Source organism: Pristis pectinata, chromosome 12, assembly GCF_009764475.1.
Source record: "Pristis pectinata isolate sPriPec2 chromosome 12, sPriPec2.1.pri, whole genome shotgun sequence".
In the NCBI taxonomy this organism is placed as follows: Eukaryota; Metazoa; Chordata; class Chondrichthyes; order Rhinopristiformes; family Pristidae; genus Pristis; species Pristis pectinata.
Window position 1 is genome coordinate 45771643 of NC_067416.1, and position 16224 is coordinate 45787866.

Below are 16224 nucleotides of genomic sequence, written 5' to 3' on the forward strand. Positions count from 1 at the left end.
AGTTTCTGCTACGTTTAAGATTTGCATATTTCAATAATAACCCTAACAGTGATATTGATTTTAGTTGCGGAAATGAGAATGCTCGGCATTTGGGGGGGGTGGGGGGGGGCGCGGTTCGTCCCCGATTGGCATAATAATGTTTCTCTACCTGTAGGAACACTGGATATAGGATGTTGTCCTAATGCTCTCTTACTTCAAAAATCTGATGGGAATAGTGGAACACTCAATTTAGTTATTGTGTGATCGTTCGATAGCCAGACAACAAGGTAGTTTTACATGGGTCCCTTTTAATTAAATGAAAGCTTAAAATAGGTAACTTTTCGATAATATCTGTGTTACCTTGTAGCAAAATAATGCGCAGCTCGCAAAATAGTGAGCATTGGCCCGTAACTGAGCACTGCAGCCATTCAGCCACCTGCGCTGTTTTTGTCAGATTATGATCTGAGAACTAATAATAAAATCACTCGTATCATTAGCTATTTAAAGGTTTATTACCCGACCGCGATGCACATTTTATCTTCAATGACTATTTGTTACAAGCTGTTTCTGTTATTTATCTCAACAAGTCTTATTAATAAAACCAATGCATCTACGTTCAAGTCGGTAGTCGACTGACATTCCCAGACATTTGCCGGGAAGAAGTTGCAGATCTGAGGTTTTAGTACAAGAATATACTAACCTCCCTCCAAACTTATTTGACCTTAAAGTAATATGAATAGTCATGAGGACCCTTTTCTGAAAGAGAACGTGCAGTGGGAGTGCGGTGGGTGTGGGGGGAGGGGAGAAGGCTGAAACAGCAAGATTTGGGCCCACTCCCTGCCATGTCAATGGTAATATGGAATGCACAATTTCTACAGTGCTTTAAGTCCACTCATCTAAAACAAGTAATATGAGAAAATGGAACAATTATGGGGATATTTACATGCCAGAATCTCATTCTGCATCCACGGTAGGATAATAAACTGGGAAGCTTGTTCTGGAGCAGATTGTTGATGATTTCTTAAATGGATGCCGTAATGACTTTCAGCGAACAAGCCAGTTTCTTGTTTTAGTTCCCTTACAATAGTATTTCAGCTGTATGTGGCATCGGGCGAACCTCGGGATTTAGTTTTGGAATGAAAAAAAAAAACATCAAAATTGTTTGGCTGAATTCCAGTGAATATTTGAATGTTGGATACAGATTGGCACATATCTGATTGGAGAAATAAATCATTATCTGTAACATAAAGAAATTGCGTTCAGTAACATATTGCAGAAATTCCCGATTAATGCAGATTAGCGGGAATACGGGAACATTTATTATGATATTTTAGTTATTGCTGAAACATCACAGATAAATGTCACGCCTGGAGCTTTACATTCCTAGTTACAACGCTTTCACACAAGATAAAGGGATAATTTTAAAAGGATCGGTAGAATGGTAAGTTAGATGAAAGAAACTTTAACAGTAAGGAAAAATGTTATGTTATAATGATCTAAAAATGACGCAATGTCTTGAAGATCCGGGAGGTTCACATCTATGGATAAAACAAAGAGTCCTATGGCTTAAGGTGTCCAACTATTATACCTCCACACTCCCTAAAACTCAATCACATTTTCCTCGTTGTGTGGTGACTGGAACTCAAAGTGATACCATCGTTACAGCCTTTCTTTCGTTTTGTACAGATGTAGCATTACATCCCTACCTTGTATTCTATGCGTCAATGAGGAATCCAGTATGCCTTCTTCAACACATTTGTACCCGTCTTGATACGTTCAATGTTTTGTAGTCATGGACTGCAAGATACCTTCGTTCCTCTGCACCTCATATTATTACACTATCTCACTAACCTTTTTTCCTGAATATTTATCACTGTCAAGACACGGAATCCAACGACAACGTGCTCGCGCTGGCCAATTTCCCAGGCAGCGTGGCTCAACTCAGTCATAACCGTTCGGCTGAGTTGTTGAAGTGCCTGACAAAACATTCCGAAACAAACATTGGATGACAAGCTCTGTCATGGGAAAGAAGTAAAAGGGGGACCACAGAAGTACTTCGAGGATTTTCTCAAATCTCGTTGGAAAAATCGCGCATCTCAAGGACTGCTTCGAAATGTGACCCTATGACGGCTCACCATGGATAAGGAGCGCATGGGATTTTTTTTTAAATCTCACACAATTTTCTAATGCAGTGTTGGCTGGAATTTAAAAGGATACTATAGTTCTTGCCTCACATAATTTTTATGTACAGCTCTGGCATTACATCCACTTCCGTGCGTTCTCTGTGTTAGCCAATGATGTCCATTATGACTTTCTTTAATACCTTCTCCAACTGAAGTTCTGCCTTCAATATTTTATGAACATGAACTCTAATATCCCTTTGTTCCTATGCACTTCATAGTATTATTCCATTTCTCTTACCTTATTTACTAAATGATAATCACTGGCCCAAATCAGTCAGATGCTTTCAGTAGTCCCGGATGTTGAAATGCCTGACAACACATTCTAAACCAAACACTCTGTTACGAGTTTCTTCACGCGAAGAGGTTAACACGCGATCAATAGAAGGACTAGGAGAATTTTCTCAAAATCTCCTTGAAAAAAATGCCACACCTCACTGACTCCTAGGAATTCCAGGACTATCACTGTTCAAAGTGGAGAAGGAGCATATTGATAATCTTACACCGGATGTACATTGACATCCAAAATAAAAGGCAGAAGAAGCAGATCCATTTATAGCCTACCCACCCGCATCGTCCGGGTCTCCCTTCCTATAAGAGGTACAATCTGGGGCTCACAGATTTACCTCTTGAATCACCTTCGAGTCTCCAAAATGGAGTGGAAAGACTTCATCCTTCAGCGTGATTCCAACGCTTTGAAACAAAAATAAAACAACATCATCTTTCTATGGACATAATTCATTCCTGACCTTTATGCCCCCCTTGTAGCCTAAAATCTATTTTCCTGATCTTCGAACAAAACACTACTTCTAGTGTACTTTGCACACTTCTTCGTTGTCACTTCTAAGTCCAAATTATTTATGTTCATCGTAAAATACAAGGCATCTACTGCTGAGCTCTGTGAAAATTCACTTCTATTCACCCTTCTCTCACAAATTTCCCCTCCACTATCGCACTTACCTTTTTTGTCACTCAGCCAGCTTCTAAATTCAAATTTCTGCTTTTGTTATCCCAGCGCTCATTTTCTCGATCAGTTTGTTACTCTCCAGAAGTCTTCGCCAACAGTTTGCCCACAATCAATATCAGGCTAAATTGCTGATGGATTTCTGGTCTATCCCTGGCTCTCTCTGTTTATTCAAATGTATAGCATCAGCAAGAATCCAGTCCTCCGGCACCACACAAATAACCAACGGAGTGTTGAAATGCTATAGTACTGTTCTGTGCTATTGTATCTCCTGTTTCCTTTAAGACCCCGTGGTATATTTTACTTGAGCCGGGCCATTTAAATACTTTCACTGGCTGTAACTGTTCTTAATATCGAATGGAACATTCCTTTGTCTTCATTTCTGAAGACAATTGGAAGATACACATTCAGACATTTGCAGTTGTACTCTGCCTCTGCAGTCTGGCTGCAGTTTTGGAATGCGATAGTATTTACTCTTTCCTTTATTATTATAGTTCCTTTCATGTATGCAGAAACCATCAAAGAGGTTTCCTTAATTTTACCAGATTGGTTTATGTCATGCCCCTTTTCTGCAATAACATATAACAGTACAGCACAGTATCAGGCCCTCAGAGGATGATGCCAAATTAAACCAATTCCCTCTACCTGTATTTAATACATATCCCTCTGTTCCCTTCACATTCATGTGATTCTCTGAAATCCTCTTGAACGCCACTATTGTATCTGCTTTCACTATCACCACAGGCAGCACGTTCCAGGTAAATACTTGCCCCGCACATGGCCTTTAAAACTTTCCCCTTCTCACCTTAAAGCCGTGAGAATTAATTTTCGATATTTATCCCCTGGGAAAATATTCCGGCTGTCTACCCTATCTGTGCCTCTCATAACTTTATAAATATCTCTCATAACTCCCGTCAGCCTCTCCCGACACAGAGCAAACAATCTAAATATGTCCAAATTTTTCCTGATGGCAAGTCCCCTATAATCCAGGCAACATCCTTTCCAAAGCCTCCGCGCTTTATTTCATGGACATAGGAGAATACAGCACTGGATAGGCCTTCGGCCCACCATGTTTTTCCGAAATTGGTCAATTTATACTACACGTCAGCTTCCTGTGTAGCATCTTTATCCTTTCATATTTATTTGTCCAACAAAACCATCTTAAACTCCACCAAACAGTCTGCTTCCACTACCGTTCCTGGAACCTACCGCTCTCTGTGTAAAACAAAACTTGCGACTCACGTCGCCTTTAAACATCCCCTCTCTAACATTAAAAGCCTGTCCGCTGGCAGTTGGAAGTTCTACTCTGGGGAAAAGATTGTGTCAGTCTACGCTATCTATGTCTCTCATAATTCTCTAAAACAAAAACTCTATTAGGTCTCCCCTCAGCCTCCTGCCCTCGAGGGAGAACGACCCAAGTATGTCTAAATCTTTCTTTTGGTTAATACCCACTAATCCGGGATTCTGGTAAACCTCTTCTGCACCCTCGCCACTGTCTCCACATCCTTCCTTGAAAGGGGCGACCAGAACTCCACGTAAAACTCATCGTGCAGCCTATCCAAATTTGAATTCAACAGAATCAAGACATCCTTACTTTTGTACTCTGCGCCTCTGTCGATGAATGCAAGCATGCCATACGCCTTCTTTAACACTCTGTCTCCTTGTGATATTAGTTTAAGGGAGTAATGGACCCTCGGATCCCTCTGTACATCAATGCTGTTAAGGGTCTTGCCACTAACTGTATACCTTCCCCTTACATTTGGCCTTCCGAAGTACAACACCTCACACGGTCCTGGATTAAGCTCCATTCTACATTTCTCCGTGACAATAACTGATAAATATTCTGCTGTATCCGTCTAATAAATACAATTTGCATAGATCACATTTTTATTAGATATTTACAGATTAGAAACTTCTGAAATATTTCTCTACCTACTTTTCCGATACCACATCAAAATGAAATTACAGAAAAAAAAGGTTTTAACCTTTATCAGAATGGCTTGATAGCAATAATTTATGATCTGATTCTGAAAATACGTTTAGGGATATCTGATGAAATTAAGAATGAATGGGAAAGAGAACTTCAGATACTTTTAACTAAAGAGACATGGAAGAAAATTCTCTCTTTAGTTAATACATCTTCAATGTGTGCAAGACACTGTTTGATACAGTTTAAGGTGGGTCAAAGGACCCATATGTCTAAGGAGAAGTTAGCTTGTTCTAATAGCCATATAAATCTTATCTGTGATAGATGAAATTCTGAGTTGGCTTCCCTAACACATATGTTATGGTCCTGTCCTCTTTTGGAAAAATATTGGAAATACATTTTTATATTATTTCAGTGGTTTTGAGCATTGATTTACAAGCTCATCCTATTACTTCAATTTTTAGGTTACCAATGATGGATTCTGGCTATTTATCTGCCTCAACTTGTCGTATGTTTGCATTTGTTACATTAACAGCTAGGAGATCCATTCTATTTAAATGGAAAGATCCTAAACCCCCTACTACATTCCAATGGTTTTCCCAAAGTATAACATGTTTAAACTTAGAAAAAATATGGGAGTGATACTATTGAGCCTCCGGTAAAATTTGAAGAAACTTGGAGCCCATTTATTCAGCATTTTCATATGATGTAAGCTGACTTTTTCCGAATACCTTTCAATAACTTTCTATTCGAATATAGAGGAGTGGACTTACTGAAATAATAATGCATTTAAGGATGAAGTACGACAGCCCAGCTTTTGTTTAGATTTTGTTTTTTTTGTTTATTATTATTATTTGTTTTGTTATTGTTCTTTTTTCTTTCTTTTTCAATCTTTTTATTAGTTTTCAAATTAATACAGATTGATATATAACATCGATATTTATACATGTAATTGAAAGAGATCAGGATAACAATTATAGTATATATAATCATAAAGAATTATAAAATATAAAAAATACTCTGTAGACCCAACGATGACAGTAAATAAATATAATATAAAAGAAAGGAAAGAAAAAAATATATAAATTTTTAAAAAACCCAAATCATCAAGAAAAATTGTGAACAATATAATCTAAACTAAATAAAACAAAAATTTCAAAAAAAAACAAACAAACAAAAAGAAAGAAAACTGAGCTAAAATTTCTCAGTAGAAACAGAGCAGTATTATGTCGTCAACTCCGTTCCTCCAAGTTGCAAAGTTATTGGAAGGGGATTTACATCATGTGAAAGTATTGAACAAATGGACTCCAAATATATTCAAATTTAAGCGAAGGTTCCACAGTACCACTCCTATTTTTTTCCAAGTTTAAACATGATATAGTTTGAGAAAACCATTGAAAAATGGTGGCACAACATGGTGGGCCGAAGGGCCTGTATTGTGCCGTATTGATATATGGTTCTATAGTAGCAGGGGGTATTGGATCCTTCCATTTTAGCAAAATGGATCGTTTGGCCATTACTGTAACAAAATCAATCATATGGTTAGCGGAAGAAGATAAATGACCAGACTCTATCCTTGTTAATCCAAAAATAGCAGTGATAGGGTGAGGTTGAAAATCAATCTTCAATACGTTTGAAATATTGTTAAAAATGTCTTTCCAATATTTTTTCCAAAAGAGGACAGGACCAAAACGTATGTGTCAAAGAAGACACATTCGACTTACATCTTTCACATATAGGATTTATATGGTTATAAAAACGAGCTAACTTATCTTTGGACACATGGGTCCTGTGGAATACCTTAAACTGTATCAAAGAGTGTCTGGCACACATTGAAGATGTATTACGTAAATTAAGAATTTTCTTCCAAGTCACTATAGGTATAGATGTCTGGAGTTCGTTTTCCCATTCATTCTTATTATTGTCTAATAATTCCAGACGTATTTTCATAATTAAATCATAAATTATTGCTATCAAGCCCTTCTGATAAGGATTAAGACCTAATTTGTTTTTCCGTTGTTTCAATTTTGTAAGGTGTCGGAGAAGAGGGTATGGTAGTTTTTAAAAAAATTCTAATCTGAAAATACCGATAAAAGTGTGATCATATGGAGAAAGCTGAGTCAGTTCTGGATGGATGAAAGAAAAAAATTAGATTGAATCGACTTGACAATTTAAATTTATTCAATACAAAAAAATTATGAATTTGAAACCATATTCGTATTGCATGTTTAACAATTGGATTATTCGTATGTTTACTTAATTTGGTAAGTGCAAAAGGGGGTGAAGCACCTAAAATAGAAGCTACTGAAAATTCAAGAACTGATTGTTGCTCAAGGCATACCCATTTGTGGCATTGAATTACATCAAAATCTTGTATGAAAAAATTAAATATATGATATTAATTGCCCAATAATATAACATAAAGTTAGGCAAGGCCAAACCACCATCCAATTTTAGTTTTTGTAAATATTTCTGACTTAACTTTGGGTTCTTATTCTGCCAAATATATGAAAGAATTTTAGAATCAATAGTTCCAAAAAAAGATTTCAGGACAAAAGTTGGAATCGCTTGAAATAAATATAAACATTTTGGGAAAATATTTATCTTAATCGCATTAATTTGGCCTACCAATGATAAAGACAGTGGAGACCACTTAGTAAATAATTGCTTAACATGGTCAATTAAAGGCAATAGATTAACTTTAAATAAGTCCTTATGTTTCTTGGTAATTTTAACACCTAAATACATAAAATAGTCAGTTACCAAACTAAAAGGTAATTGGCTATAAATTGGGGTTTGCATATACAATGGAAAAAAATCGCTCTTATTAACATTTAATCTAGAGCCAGAAAAAACACACTAAACTGATCTAATAGTGATAGTACTGCGGGGATACATTCGTCCGGATTAGAAACATAAAGCAACAGGCCATCTGCGTAGAGAGATATCTTATGAATCATCTGTCCGAGTAATGCCACATACATTTGAAGAGTCCCGAAATGCAATAACCAAAGGTTCTAAAGCAATATCAAATAAGAAAGGGCTTAACGTGCAACCTTGTCTAGTATATCGGAAAATCCCAAACAAATGAGATATTTGATTATTAGTAAGTATTGAAGCCGTAGGTGTATAATAAATCATTTTAACCGCAGATATAAATTTAGGGCTAAAATTAAATTTTTGAAGTGTAGTCAATCGATATTCCCATTTGACTCTGTCAAACGCCTTTTCAGCATCTATTGAAACAACACCTTCCGGAATTTTGGATGAAGAGGTATAATAATATTCATTAATCTTTTATTAAAATGAGAATAACGATTCTGAATAAATCTTGTCTGATTTTCAGAGATAATTTGTGGGAGAACCTTTTCCAGTCTAAAGGCCAACATATTGGAAAATATTTTCGAATCTACATTTAATAAAGAAATAGGTCTATAAGATGCACAATCAGAGGGAAATTTATCCTTTGTAAGAATTAAAGAAATAGTTGCTTCATAGAAAGATTGTGGTAGTTTACCTACTGAAAGGGCATCTCTAAATATGTTGGCTAACCAGGGAACAAGAATATCAGAAAATGATTTGAAAAATTCAGCTGCATATCCGTCAGGGCTGGGTGCTTATCCGAGTTCATTGAAAATATTACTTTCTTGATTTCTTCCTCCGAAATGGGATCATCTACTGTAGAGCGTCTATTTAAAGGTAGTTGGGGAATTTTCAGATCTCTTAAAAATTCATACATTAATGTAGGATCCTCAGGGGATTCTGATTGGTATAAAGAAGAATAAAATTCTTGAAAGGATTTGTTGATTTGAACAGGATCTATCGTTTAAGTATCTGATATACGAATTTTATTAATCTTACGTTTAGATAAAGTAGCTTTCAATTGGTTGGCCAATAATTTACCGGATTTGTCACCATGTATATAAAATTGACTTTTGTATTTAAGTAGTAGATTTTCAAATGAAGATGTGAATAATAAACTATGTTGTAATTGGAGTTCTGTTCTCTTTTTAAAAAGCTCCAGATTCGGAGTATCAGAATATCTTTTTTTTATCGATTTCTTTAATCTGGTCAACCAATATACGTATTTCATTATTTGTTTTTTTTCAGAACAGCGGAATATGAAATAATTTGACCACGGATATATGATTTAAAAGTATCCCATATTATATCACTGGAAATTTTTTCAGTAAAATTAGTTAAAAAGAATAGTGAAATCTGTTCTTTGATAAATTGGAAGAAATATGAGTCATGTAATAGAGAAGGATTAATTGTCATTGTCTGACATCAAAGGATACATCTGGTAAATTAATTGATAAAGCCAATGGTGCATGATCAGAAATGGCAATTTCATCGTATTTACAGTTCGTATTAAGTGGAGCTAATCCAGCATCAATAAAAAAAATCAATCCTCGAGTAGTTATGATAAAGATGAGAAAAAATGAAATTTCTTTATCATATGTGTGTAGAAATCTTCAAACATCTAAGATTCCAGATTCAACTGAAAAGGAATTAATAAAGACAGCGGATTTGTTTGGAAGTGAAGGATTTGACACAGATCTATCCATGGAGGATTTAGACAACAGTTAAAATCTCCACCCATAATCAGAGTGTATTCATTTAAATTAGGAAGGAATGCAAATACATGTTTAAAAATTCAGGGTGATCTACATTGGGTGCATAAACATTAACCATAACAAATGTTTTATTATGAAGCAGACAAGTCATAAATAAAAATCTACCATTTGAGTCTGATATTGTCTCATGATGCACAAACGAAATTGAGGAGTTTATAAATTTAGAAACTCATTTCACCTTTGCATGTGAATTCGAATGGAACGATTGAGACATCCAAAATCTAAAAAAACGTTGATTATCTTTTTTCCTGATGTGAGTCTCTTGAACGAAAATCTATGAAAACCTTTAAAAATCTTGCGTTTAAGAGGATTATTTAAGCCGGTTACATTCCATGAAATAAAATTAATTGCGTTATCCATTTTAACAGACTTAAAAAAATAGTATATAAAGGGTTAATCTTGATATTTCCGAGCCTTACCAACAGGAAGACGTAAAAAATAAAGAAAAAACGGATATGATGACAATTTAGATAAAAAAATGTAGTTTAGCTCTGAAGGAAAATAAACGTATAAACAACCGCACCCCCTCCCCCAACAGCCCGCAAACTGGCCAAGAGACAGCCAATAAACTACCTTCTAATTGAACTAACTACTGTTGTATTGGTGGCAGCAGTCCAAATTGAAAAAAAATAACAAGCCATGTTTTGTCTGAAAATGAATAACATAATACATGTAGAGTTAACGAACTCACAACATAGTTGTGAGATTGAAACATAGCCAAAGGGCCTTAACAGCCGACAGTTAAAAGCTACGGTTTAATAATTATTTCGAAAAGAAAGCAAACGATTTGTCATTTTGTTAAATTCTTCATTGTCATTAAAACAAAACATTGGAATATTAAATGAAGAAAAAAGAAAGGTTTAAATCTAAAAATTAATTATATACTAAAAGAAGTCCGTAGTAAATCAGAGGAAATACACCGTGTCTCTTCCGTCAGTTCGTAGCTTCTAAAATTGAAAGCTAATTGAAAAGAAAATTCTCGGCTTCTTAAATAGATTTAAAACATTTACGAGATTTATCAGGCAGTGTAATTCGCAGTCTTGCTGGGAATAATAATGCAGGATCATAATTGCTTTGATAACGACGAGACATAGTTGGTTTGTAGGTCAGCATTCCTAACTTCTGAGGTGAAATCTTCAACTACTCGAAACTTCCATTGTTTAAATTGAATCATTACACGTTTACGAGGGGTACGAATCAGTAGTTCCTTGACGCTGACAAAATGGAATCTCAGTATTGCTGGCCGAGGTTTTTGATCCGGAGCAGGTTTAGATCTTAATGCTCTGTGAACCCCATCCAAAATGGGCTGAAGAGGGAACATTTCGGAACCAAAAACATCTACCAAAACATTAGAGAAGTATTCCGTAGGGTTACCAGTCTCGGTATTTTCTGGCAAATTGAAGATCCTTAAATCTTTCCCCCTGCTGCGTCCTTCCAGGTCGATGATCTTCTGTGGTTGCGTTTGAAGGTTTTGCTTGGCCGTAACTAAGGCTTTTTGAAGTGAGTGGAGTTTGGCATCTCTCTCTTTACCGGCTTGGTCGAGTTCAGCAATTAATTGCCTTTGCTTGGCACTGTCCTGAATGGAAGTATTTTGTTTTTCTTCAAAGTCTTTTAAAATAGACTTCAATTCAGCAAAGCTCCGATCAAACTTTCTGTCCGGATTATAAATAGCTTCCAAAGTAGATTGGTCTCCAATACCTTTACCATTAACAGAGGCTTTAGATCGGGTGGTCATTTTCACAGTTAAAAATCAAGGTTAAACTCGTGCCAGTATTGGAAAAGACTTATTAAAGTTTGGTAAATAATAGATTGAAAAGTACCCGGACCAAAGCCAAGTTATGACTTCGTCCATCGAGCGCCACCAACACGGTCTCTGTTCTTTTTTTTAGTTTCTTTTTTTCTTATAATCAAATTTCCTTTTAAATCTTTTTCAGGCTCAATTGTCAAAAGATTGGGAGGTTCAGATTACATATTTTACTCTTTGTGTCCGTATACGTTAACTGCTATTATTGTAATCCCGATCTCTTTGTATCATGTGTATAATTACTACAGTTATGTTTATTAATTTGAAAATTTATATTAAAAAATAGGAAAGGGAAAAATAAATTCTGCTGTATCGTTTGACTCTCTTCTTTATTGTCCGCAATTCCATCAATATTGTGTCTTCTGCAAACTTACCAAACAAGCCATCTGCATTTTCGACTAATATCTTCATATATATATGACAAACAATAAACGAAACACCAAGCTCACAGACCCGAGACCCGAGCCAGATTTTCAACCTTCCACCACTTACCCTTTGTCATCTATGGTCAAGTAAAATCTGAATCCTAACTAACAAGTCACGGTGGATCCCACGCAAGTTAACCTTCCTGATCAACCTACCATGAGTCCCCAGTAAAACTCCTTACTAATGTCCATGCAGGCAACATCTACCGTTCCACCGTCATCAATCACCTTGGTTATCTCCTCAAAAAACATACACAGTTTGTAATACATGACTAGCCACCCACATTGACATGCCGACTCTCCAGAATTACCCATGTTTCTCCAAATATGAATACATCTTATGCCTAAGAATCCTATCAAATAGCTTCCGCGACACAAACGTGAGGCTCACCGGCCTATAATTGCATGCGATATCTTCTTTCCCTTCTGAAACAAAGAAACGACATAAGCTACACTGTAGCTCTCTGCCACCTCGATTGTAGCAAAAGAGGATACAAATGTCTTCGTCGAATTCCCAGAATTCTCCTCTTGTTGAACGCTGTGTGGTTAGAACTCCATCACTCTAATTCTGATGACTGAAATGCATTCCCCATGTCATTGAATTCCCCTATTTACTCCTTGAATTCCACCCTGAGTCAGGACCTTTTATACAGGTCCCTTTCGATAAATTAAACTGAGCCACGTAAACTTTCATAGTGCTGTCTGAGTCATGGAGTCATAGAGCAATACAGCTCGGAATCAGGCACTTCACCCATGCCTTGCAAGCTGCCTAATGGAGAAACTCCCAATTGCCCGAATTTCTCTAAACCTTCCCTGTGACTGTCCAAACGCATTATCAATCTTGTAATTAGAACAACCCCTACCATTTCTTCTAGCAGCTTCTTCCATATACCCATAAGCTTCTGTGTGAAAACATTGTTCCCCACTTCCCTTTGAACTCTTTCCCTCTCACTTTAAACCTATGTACTCTAGTTTTGGTCTCCCGTACCCATGGACTAACAACTGTGGCCATCACCTTATCTATGCGCCACATGATTTTATAAACCTCTATATAAATAATGAAGACTGGACTCGAGGAAGCAATTTACAGTTCTTCTGGATAGGGTTCAATTCCACACTAATTGAAATAACTGTGGGGCAATCGTAAAAATTCTGATGACATAATGGCCACCTGTAACGGTTTCATGGCCCGGGAGGGTTTCATTTGTACAACGTGGAACAGTGAAAGGCTGATAAAATGGACACTGTTCCTTCAATAGACCTGAAACCGTTCATTTAATCTTATGTCCATCCGCTATGACACAGCTATTATCGATTCTGACTTCGAATATAAGATTAAATAAGATATCTTTATTAGTCACATGTACATAGAAACACATAGTGAAATGCATCTTTTGCGTAGATTGTTCTGGGGGCAGCCCGCAAGTTCTGCCACGCTTCAGGCTCCACCATAGCATTTCCACAATTTCCTAACGTGTACTTCTTTTGGTATGTGGGAGGAAACAGGAGCACCCGGAGGAAACCCACGCGGACACGAGAACAACGTCGAAACTCCTCACAGTCAGCGCCGGGAATTGTACCCGGGTCGCTGGAATGCTGTTAAGCTAACCGCTACACTACCGTGCCTGTATTTCTGGAAGAACTCAAGAGCAAACAATGAGATCAAAAAAGTTCCGGGTTGTTTTCGAATATGAACTCCGGATTTGGGATATTACCCTAGGGCAGACGGAGATGGAGATGGCTCTGGCCTCCAAATGTCCGGATAACATCTCACTGAGCGAATGAGAAAGGCTATTAAGGAATTAATTTGTTAAATTCATCCAACACTGAGTTTTGTGAAATGAGAATTATTCTGAACTGGTTAAAAAGAGCTAAACCGTTGAGGAAATAAGCAGTAAAAAAATAGATTTAGATGTTTTAGAAGTATATGACCCAGCTTGCGCAGATTCGGAAGAACCAAAATTCCACTCGCCCAGGAATCTAGCTTTATGACAGTACAAGTGAAACGTTAACCTTATTTATCGCTCTACAAATCTGTGTTTTAGGTATCCAACATTTCAGATGTTCCGGAACCAGAAGTATTTTAAAAATAAACAAGAGAAATGCCAATCTGCAGGACTGGGTGGATCACAGGTAACAGCAAAAGGGCACAAAGAACATCTGATGAGGGACTAAACGGGAATACGAATACAGACCTAATATCTAACATGGAGCAATAATATTAATGAACTTAAGGAAAAATAGTATTTTCCGAAGCAGCGCTGTAAAGAGATGATGACAATTGGAAATTGGCATTCTGTTCATTTATCTTTGCTCAGCACAATTTTTTCACTTCTCTACCCTTGTTCTCTGTTAATGTTGTTGAACATTGTTACTTAACAAGCTTTACAATGAAATAGGTCTGTCACATACAAGGTACTGAATATGTGCACCTTCAGTCATGAGGTAGGCACAGCACCTTTAAAATGGTACCCATTCAGAGAGGCATGTGGTCTTACAGGATCGAAACAGGCCCGCAAGCCCACGGCGCCCACGTCAATCTATTTATCTGCCTAAACTACTCAATTTCTTTCGCGCAATTGGACCATCTCCTTCTATGCCTAACCTAATCAAGAGCCTGTCCAAATACCATCTCTACCAAAACCAGTGCAGGTGTACGGAGTTAATCAAAAGTATCAATGCTGTGCTGTCAGCTTCTGAGAAAATAAGCGAACCAGTTGTGCAATGAAATAGGGAATGGATCTCAATGTTCAAAATTAGAGTGATGGTGTTGTAGCAACACAGGATTCGGGAAAAATCAAGCCGTTGACATCTACGCTATGATTAATTGAGAAATATAGCCTTGCTTTAATGGAGAATTTCACGAGCTCAGGTTGGGCTGATTTCGTTGTATCTTCATTGCAGTAATGCTGATGATGGCACAATATGCGATTCCAATCGTAAATCCTCAGTAAATGAAACAGTCCACGGCCGCCTGCACTTAGATTTCGAGGACGTTGAAGTACAGACCCAGAAATGCCCAGTAACGTGCGCGCCAGAAACTGCCAAGCAATGGTTATATCGAAGAGGAGAGGCTGCAAACGCCGAAGACTGACATTTAATGGCACTGCAATTCCTGTGTTCACAACAATCTAACTCCAGAGTTTTCCACTGGCCTGAAACTCCATTAAACATTAGTTCTGAAGGACAGAAGGCTCGGTATACTGTCGCATTTTCTGTTATCCAATGTTATGCAGCTTCCCAGAATTCAGGGAATTTTGGAATATCGAAAACAAGGCAGCAACTGTCTCAACAGCTGGTATTTTTGAGACCCTTCGATGGATGCAACAAACCTGGATACTTGTCAATCATTTCTTCAACAGATTGCTCAGTACTACTAACCTGGTGATTGTAATTTTCGCAAATTCCTCCCTCCCTCCCAATTTTCGCCTTTTTCTGACGAAAACCGATACAAAATATCCGATTAATTAATCTGCCATTTATTTTTTCATTATTAATTCTTATGCTTTCAGGAGCAGTAGGTTGTGAAGTATGTTCAGTAGGCTTGTAGCGCATGCGTAGCGTTGGGAATGTGCGTATATTTTTGGTTCATGTTGGTGGGTGGTGATGTGAACTGTGATCAGTGCATGGGATTGTACTGGCAGCAGGTGAGATCGTTATTCCATTGATCCGTTATCAAGGCATCTTTAAAGGACTTCTGTGGCTGCCGGACAAGTTAAGTTTATTGAAGAGCCAGAGGTTAAAGACCCCATTGAATCAGATGCTCTTGCTGGTCCAAAATTACCATGTGCCTGGCCAATGAACGTCCTTACTGTTTCGATTTTTCAACGCAGTGCAGGTGGCAGGATCTGTCACCGAAAATGCTGTTCTTCACACCTGCCCCGTCCGCCCACACATTCCATCTGTTAACCTGTGGTATAATTGTATTCAGTGACTCATCCCGTAGTTTTACTTCCTGAAAGTTAAATAGAAGCCTTATTCTAAATGAAGCACGGGGCAAACCCGACCGCAGATGTTGCGGTCTCCAATGCGCACAGATGGTCAGTGACAGACGGGAACTGAAGGTAGGAACGCAGCGGACCGACCTTGTAAATCCACACTTCACATTCCTTTGCTGGACCCTCTTCCGTTAAAACTTAGCCAATGGAGCCGCGAAAGCAGAAATGGGTTTTCAATGCTCCACGTACTGATAGTCAGCACCGACTTCGTCATATCCACACAGTAATCTCATGGTACCAGAAATCAGGAATTTGACTGTTAACTTGAATAAACATGTCTAAAATAACTGCAACGCAGTCAATTGGATAT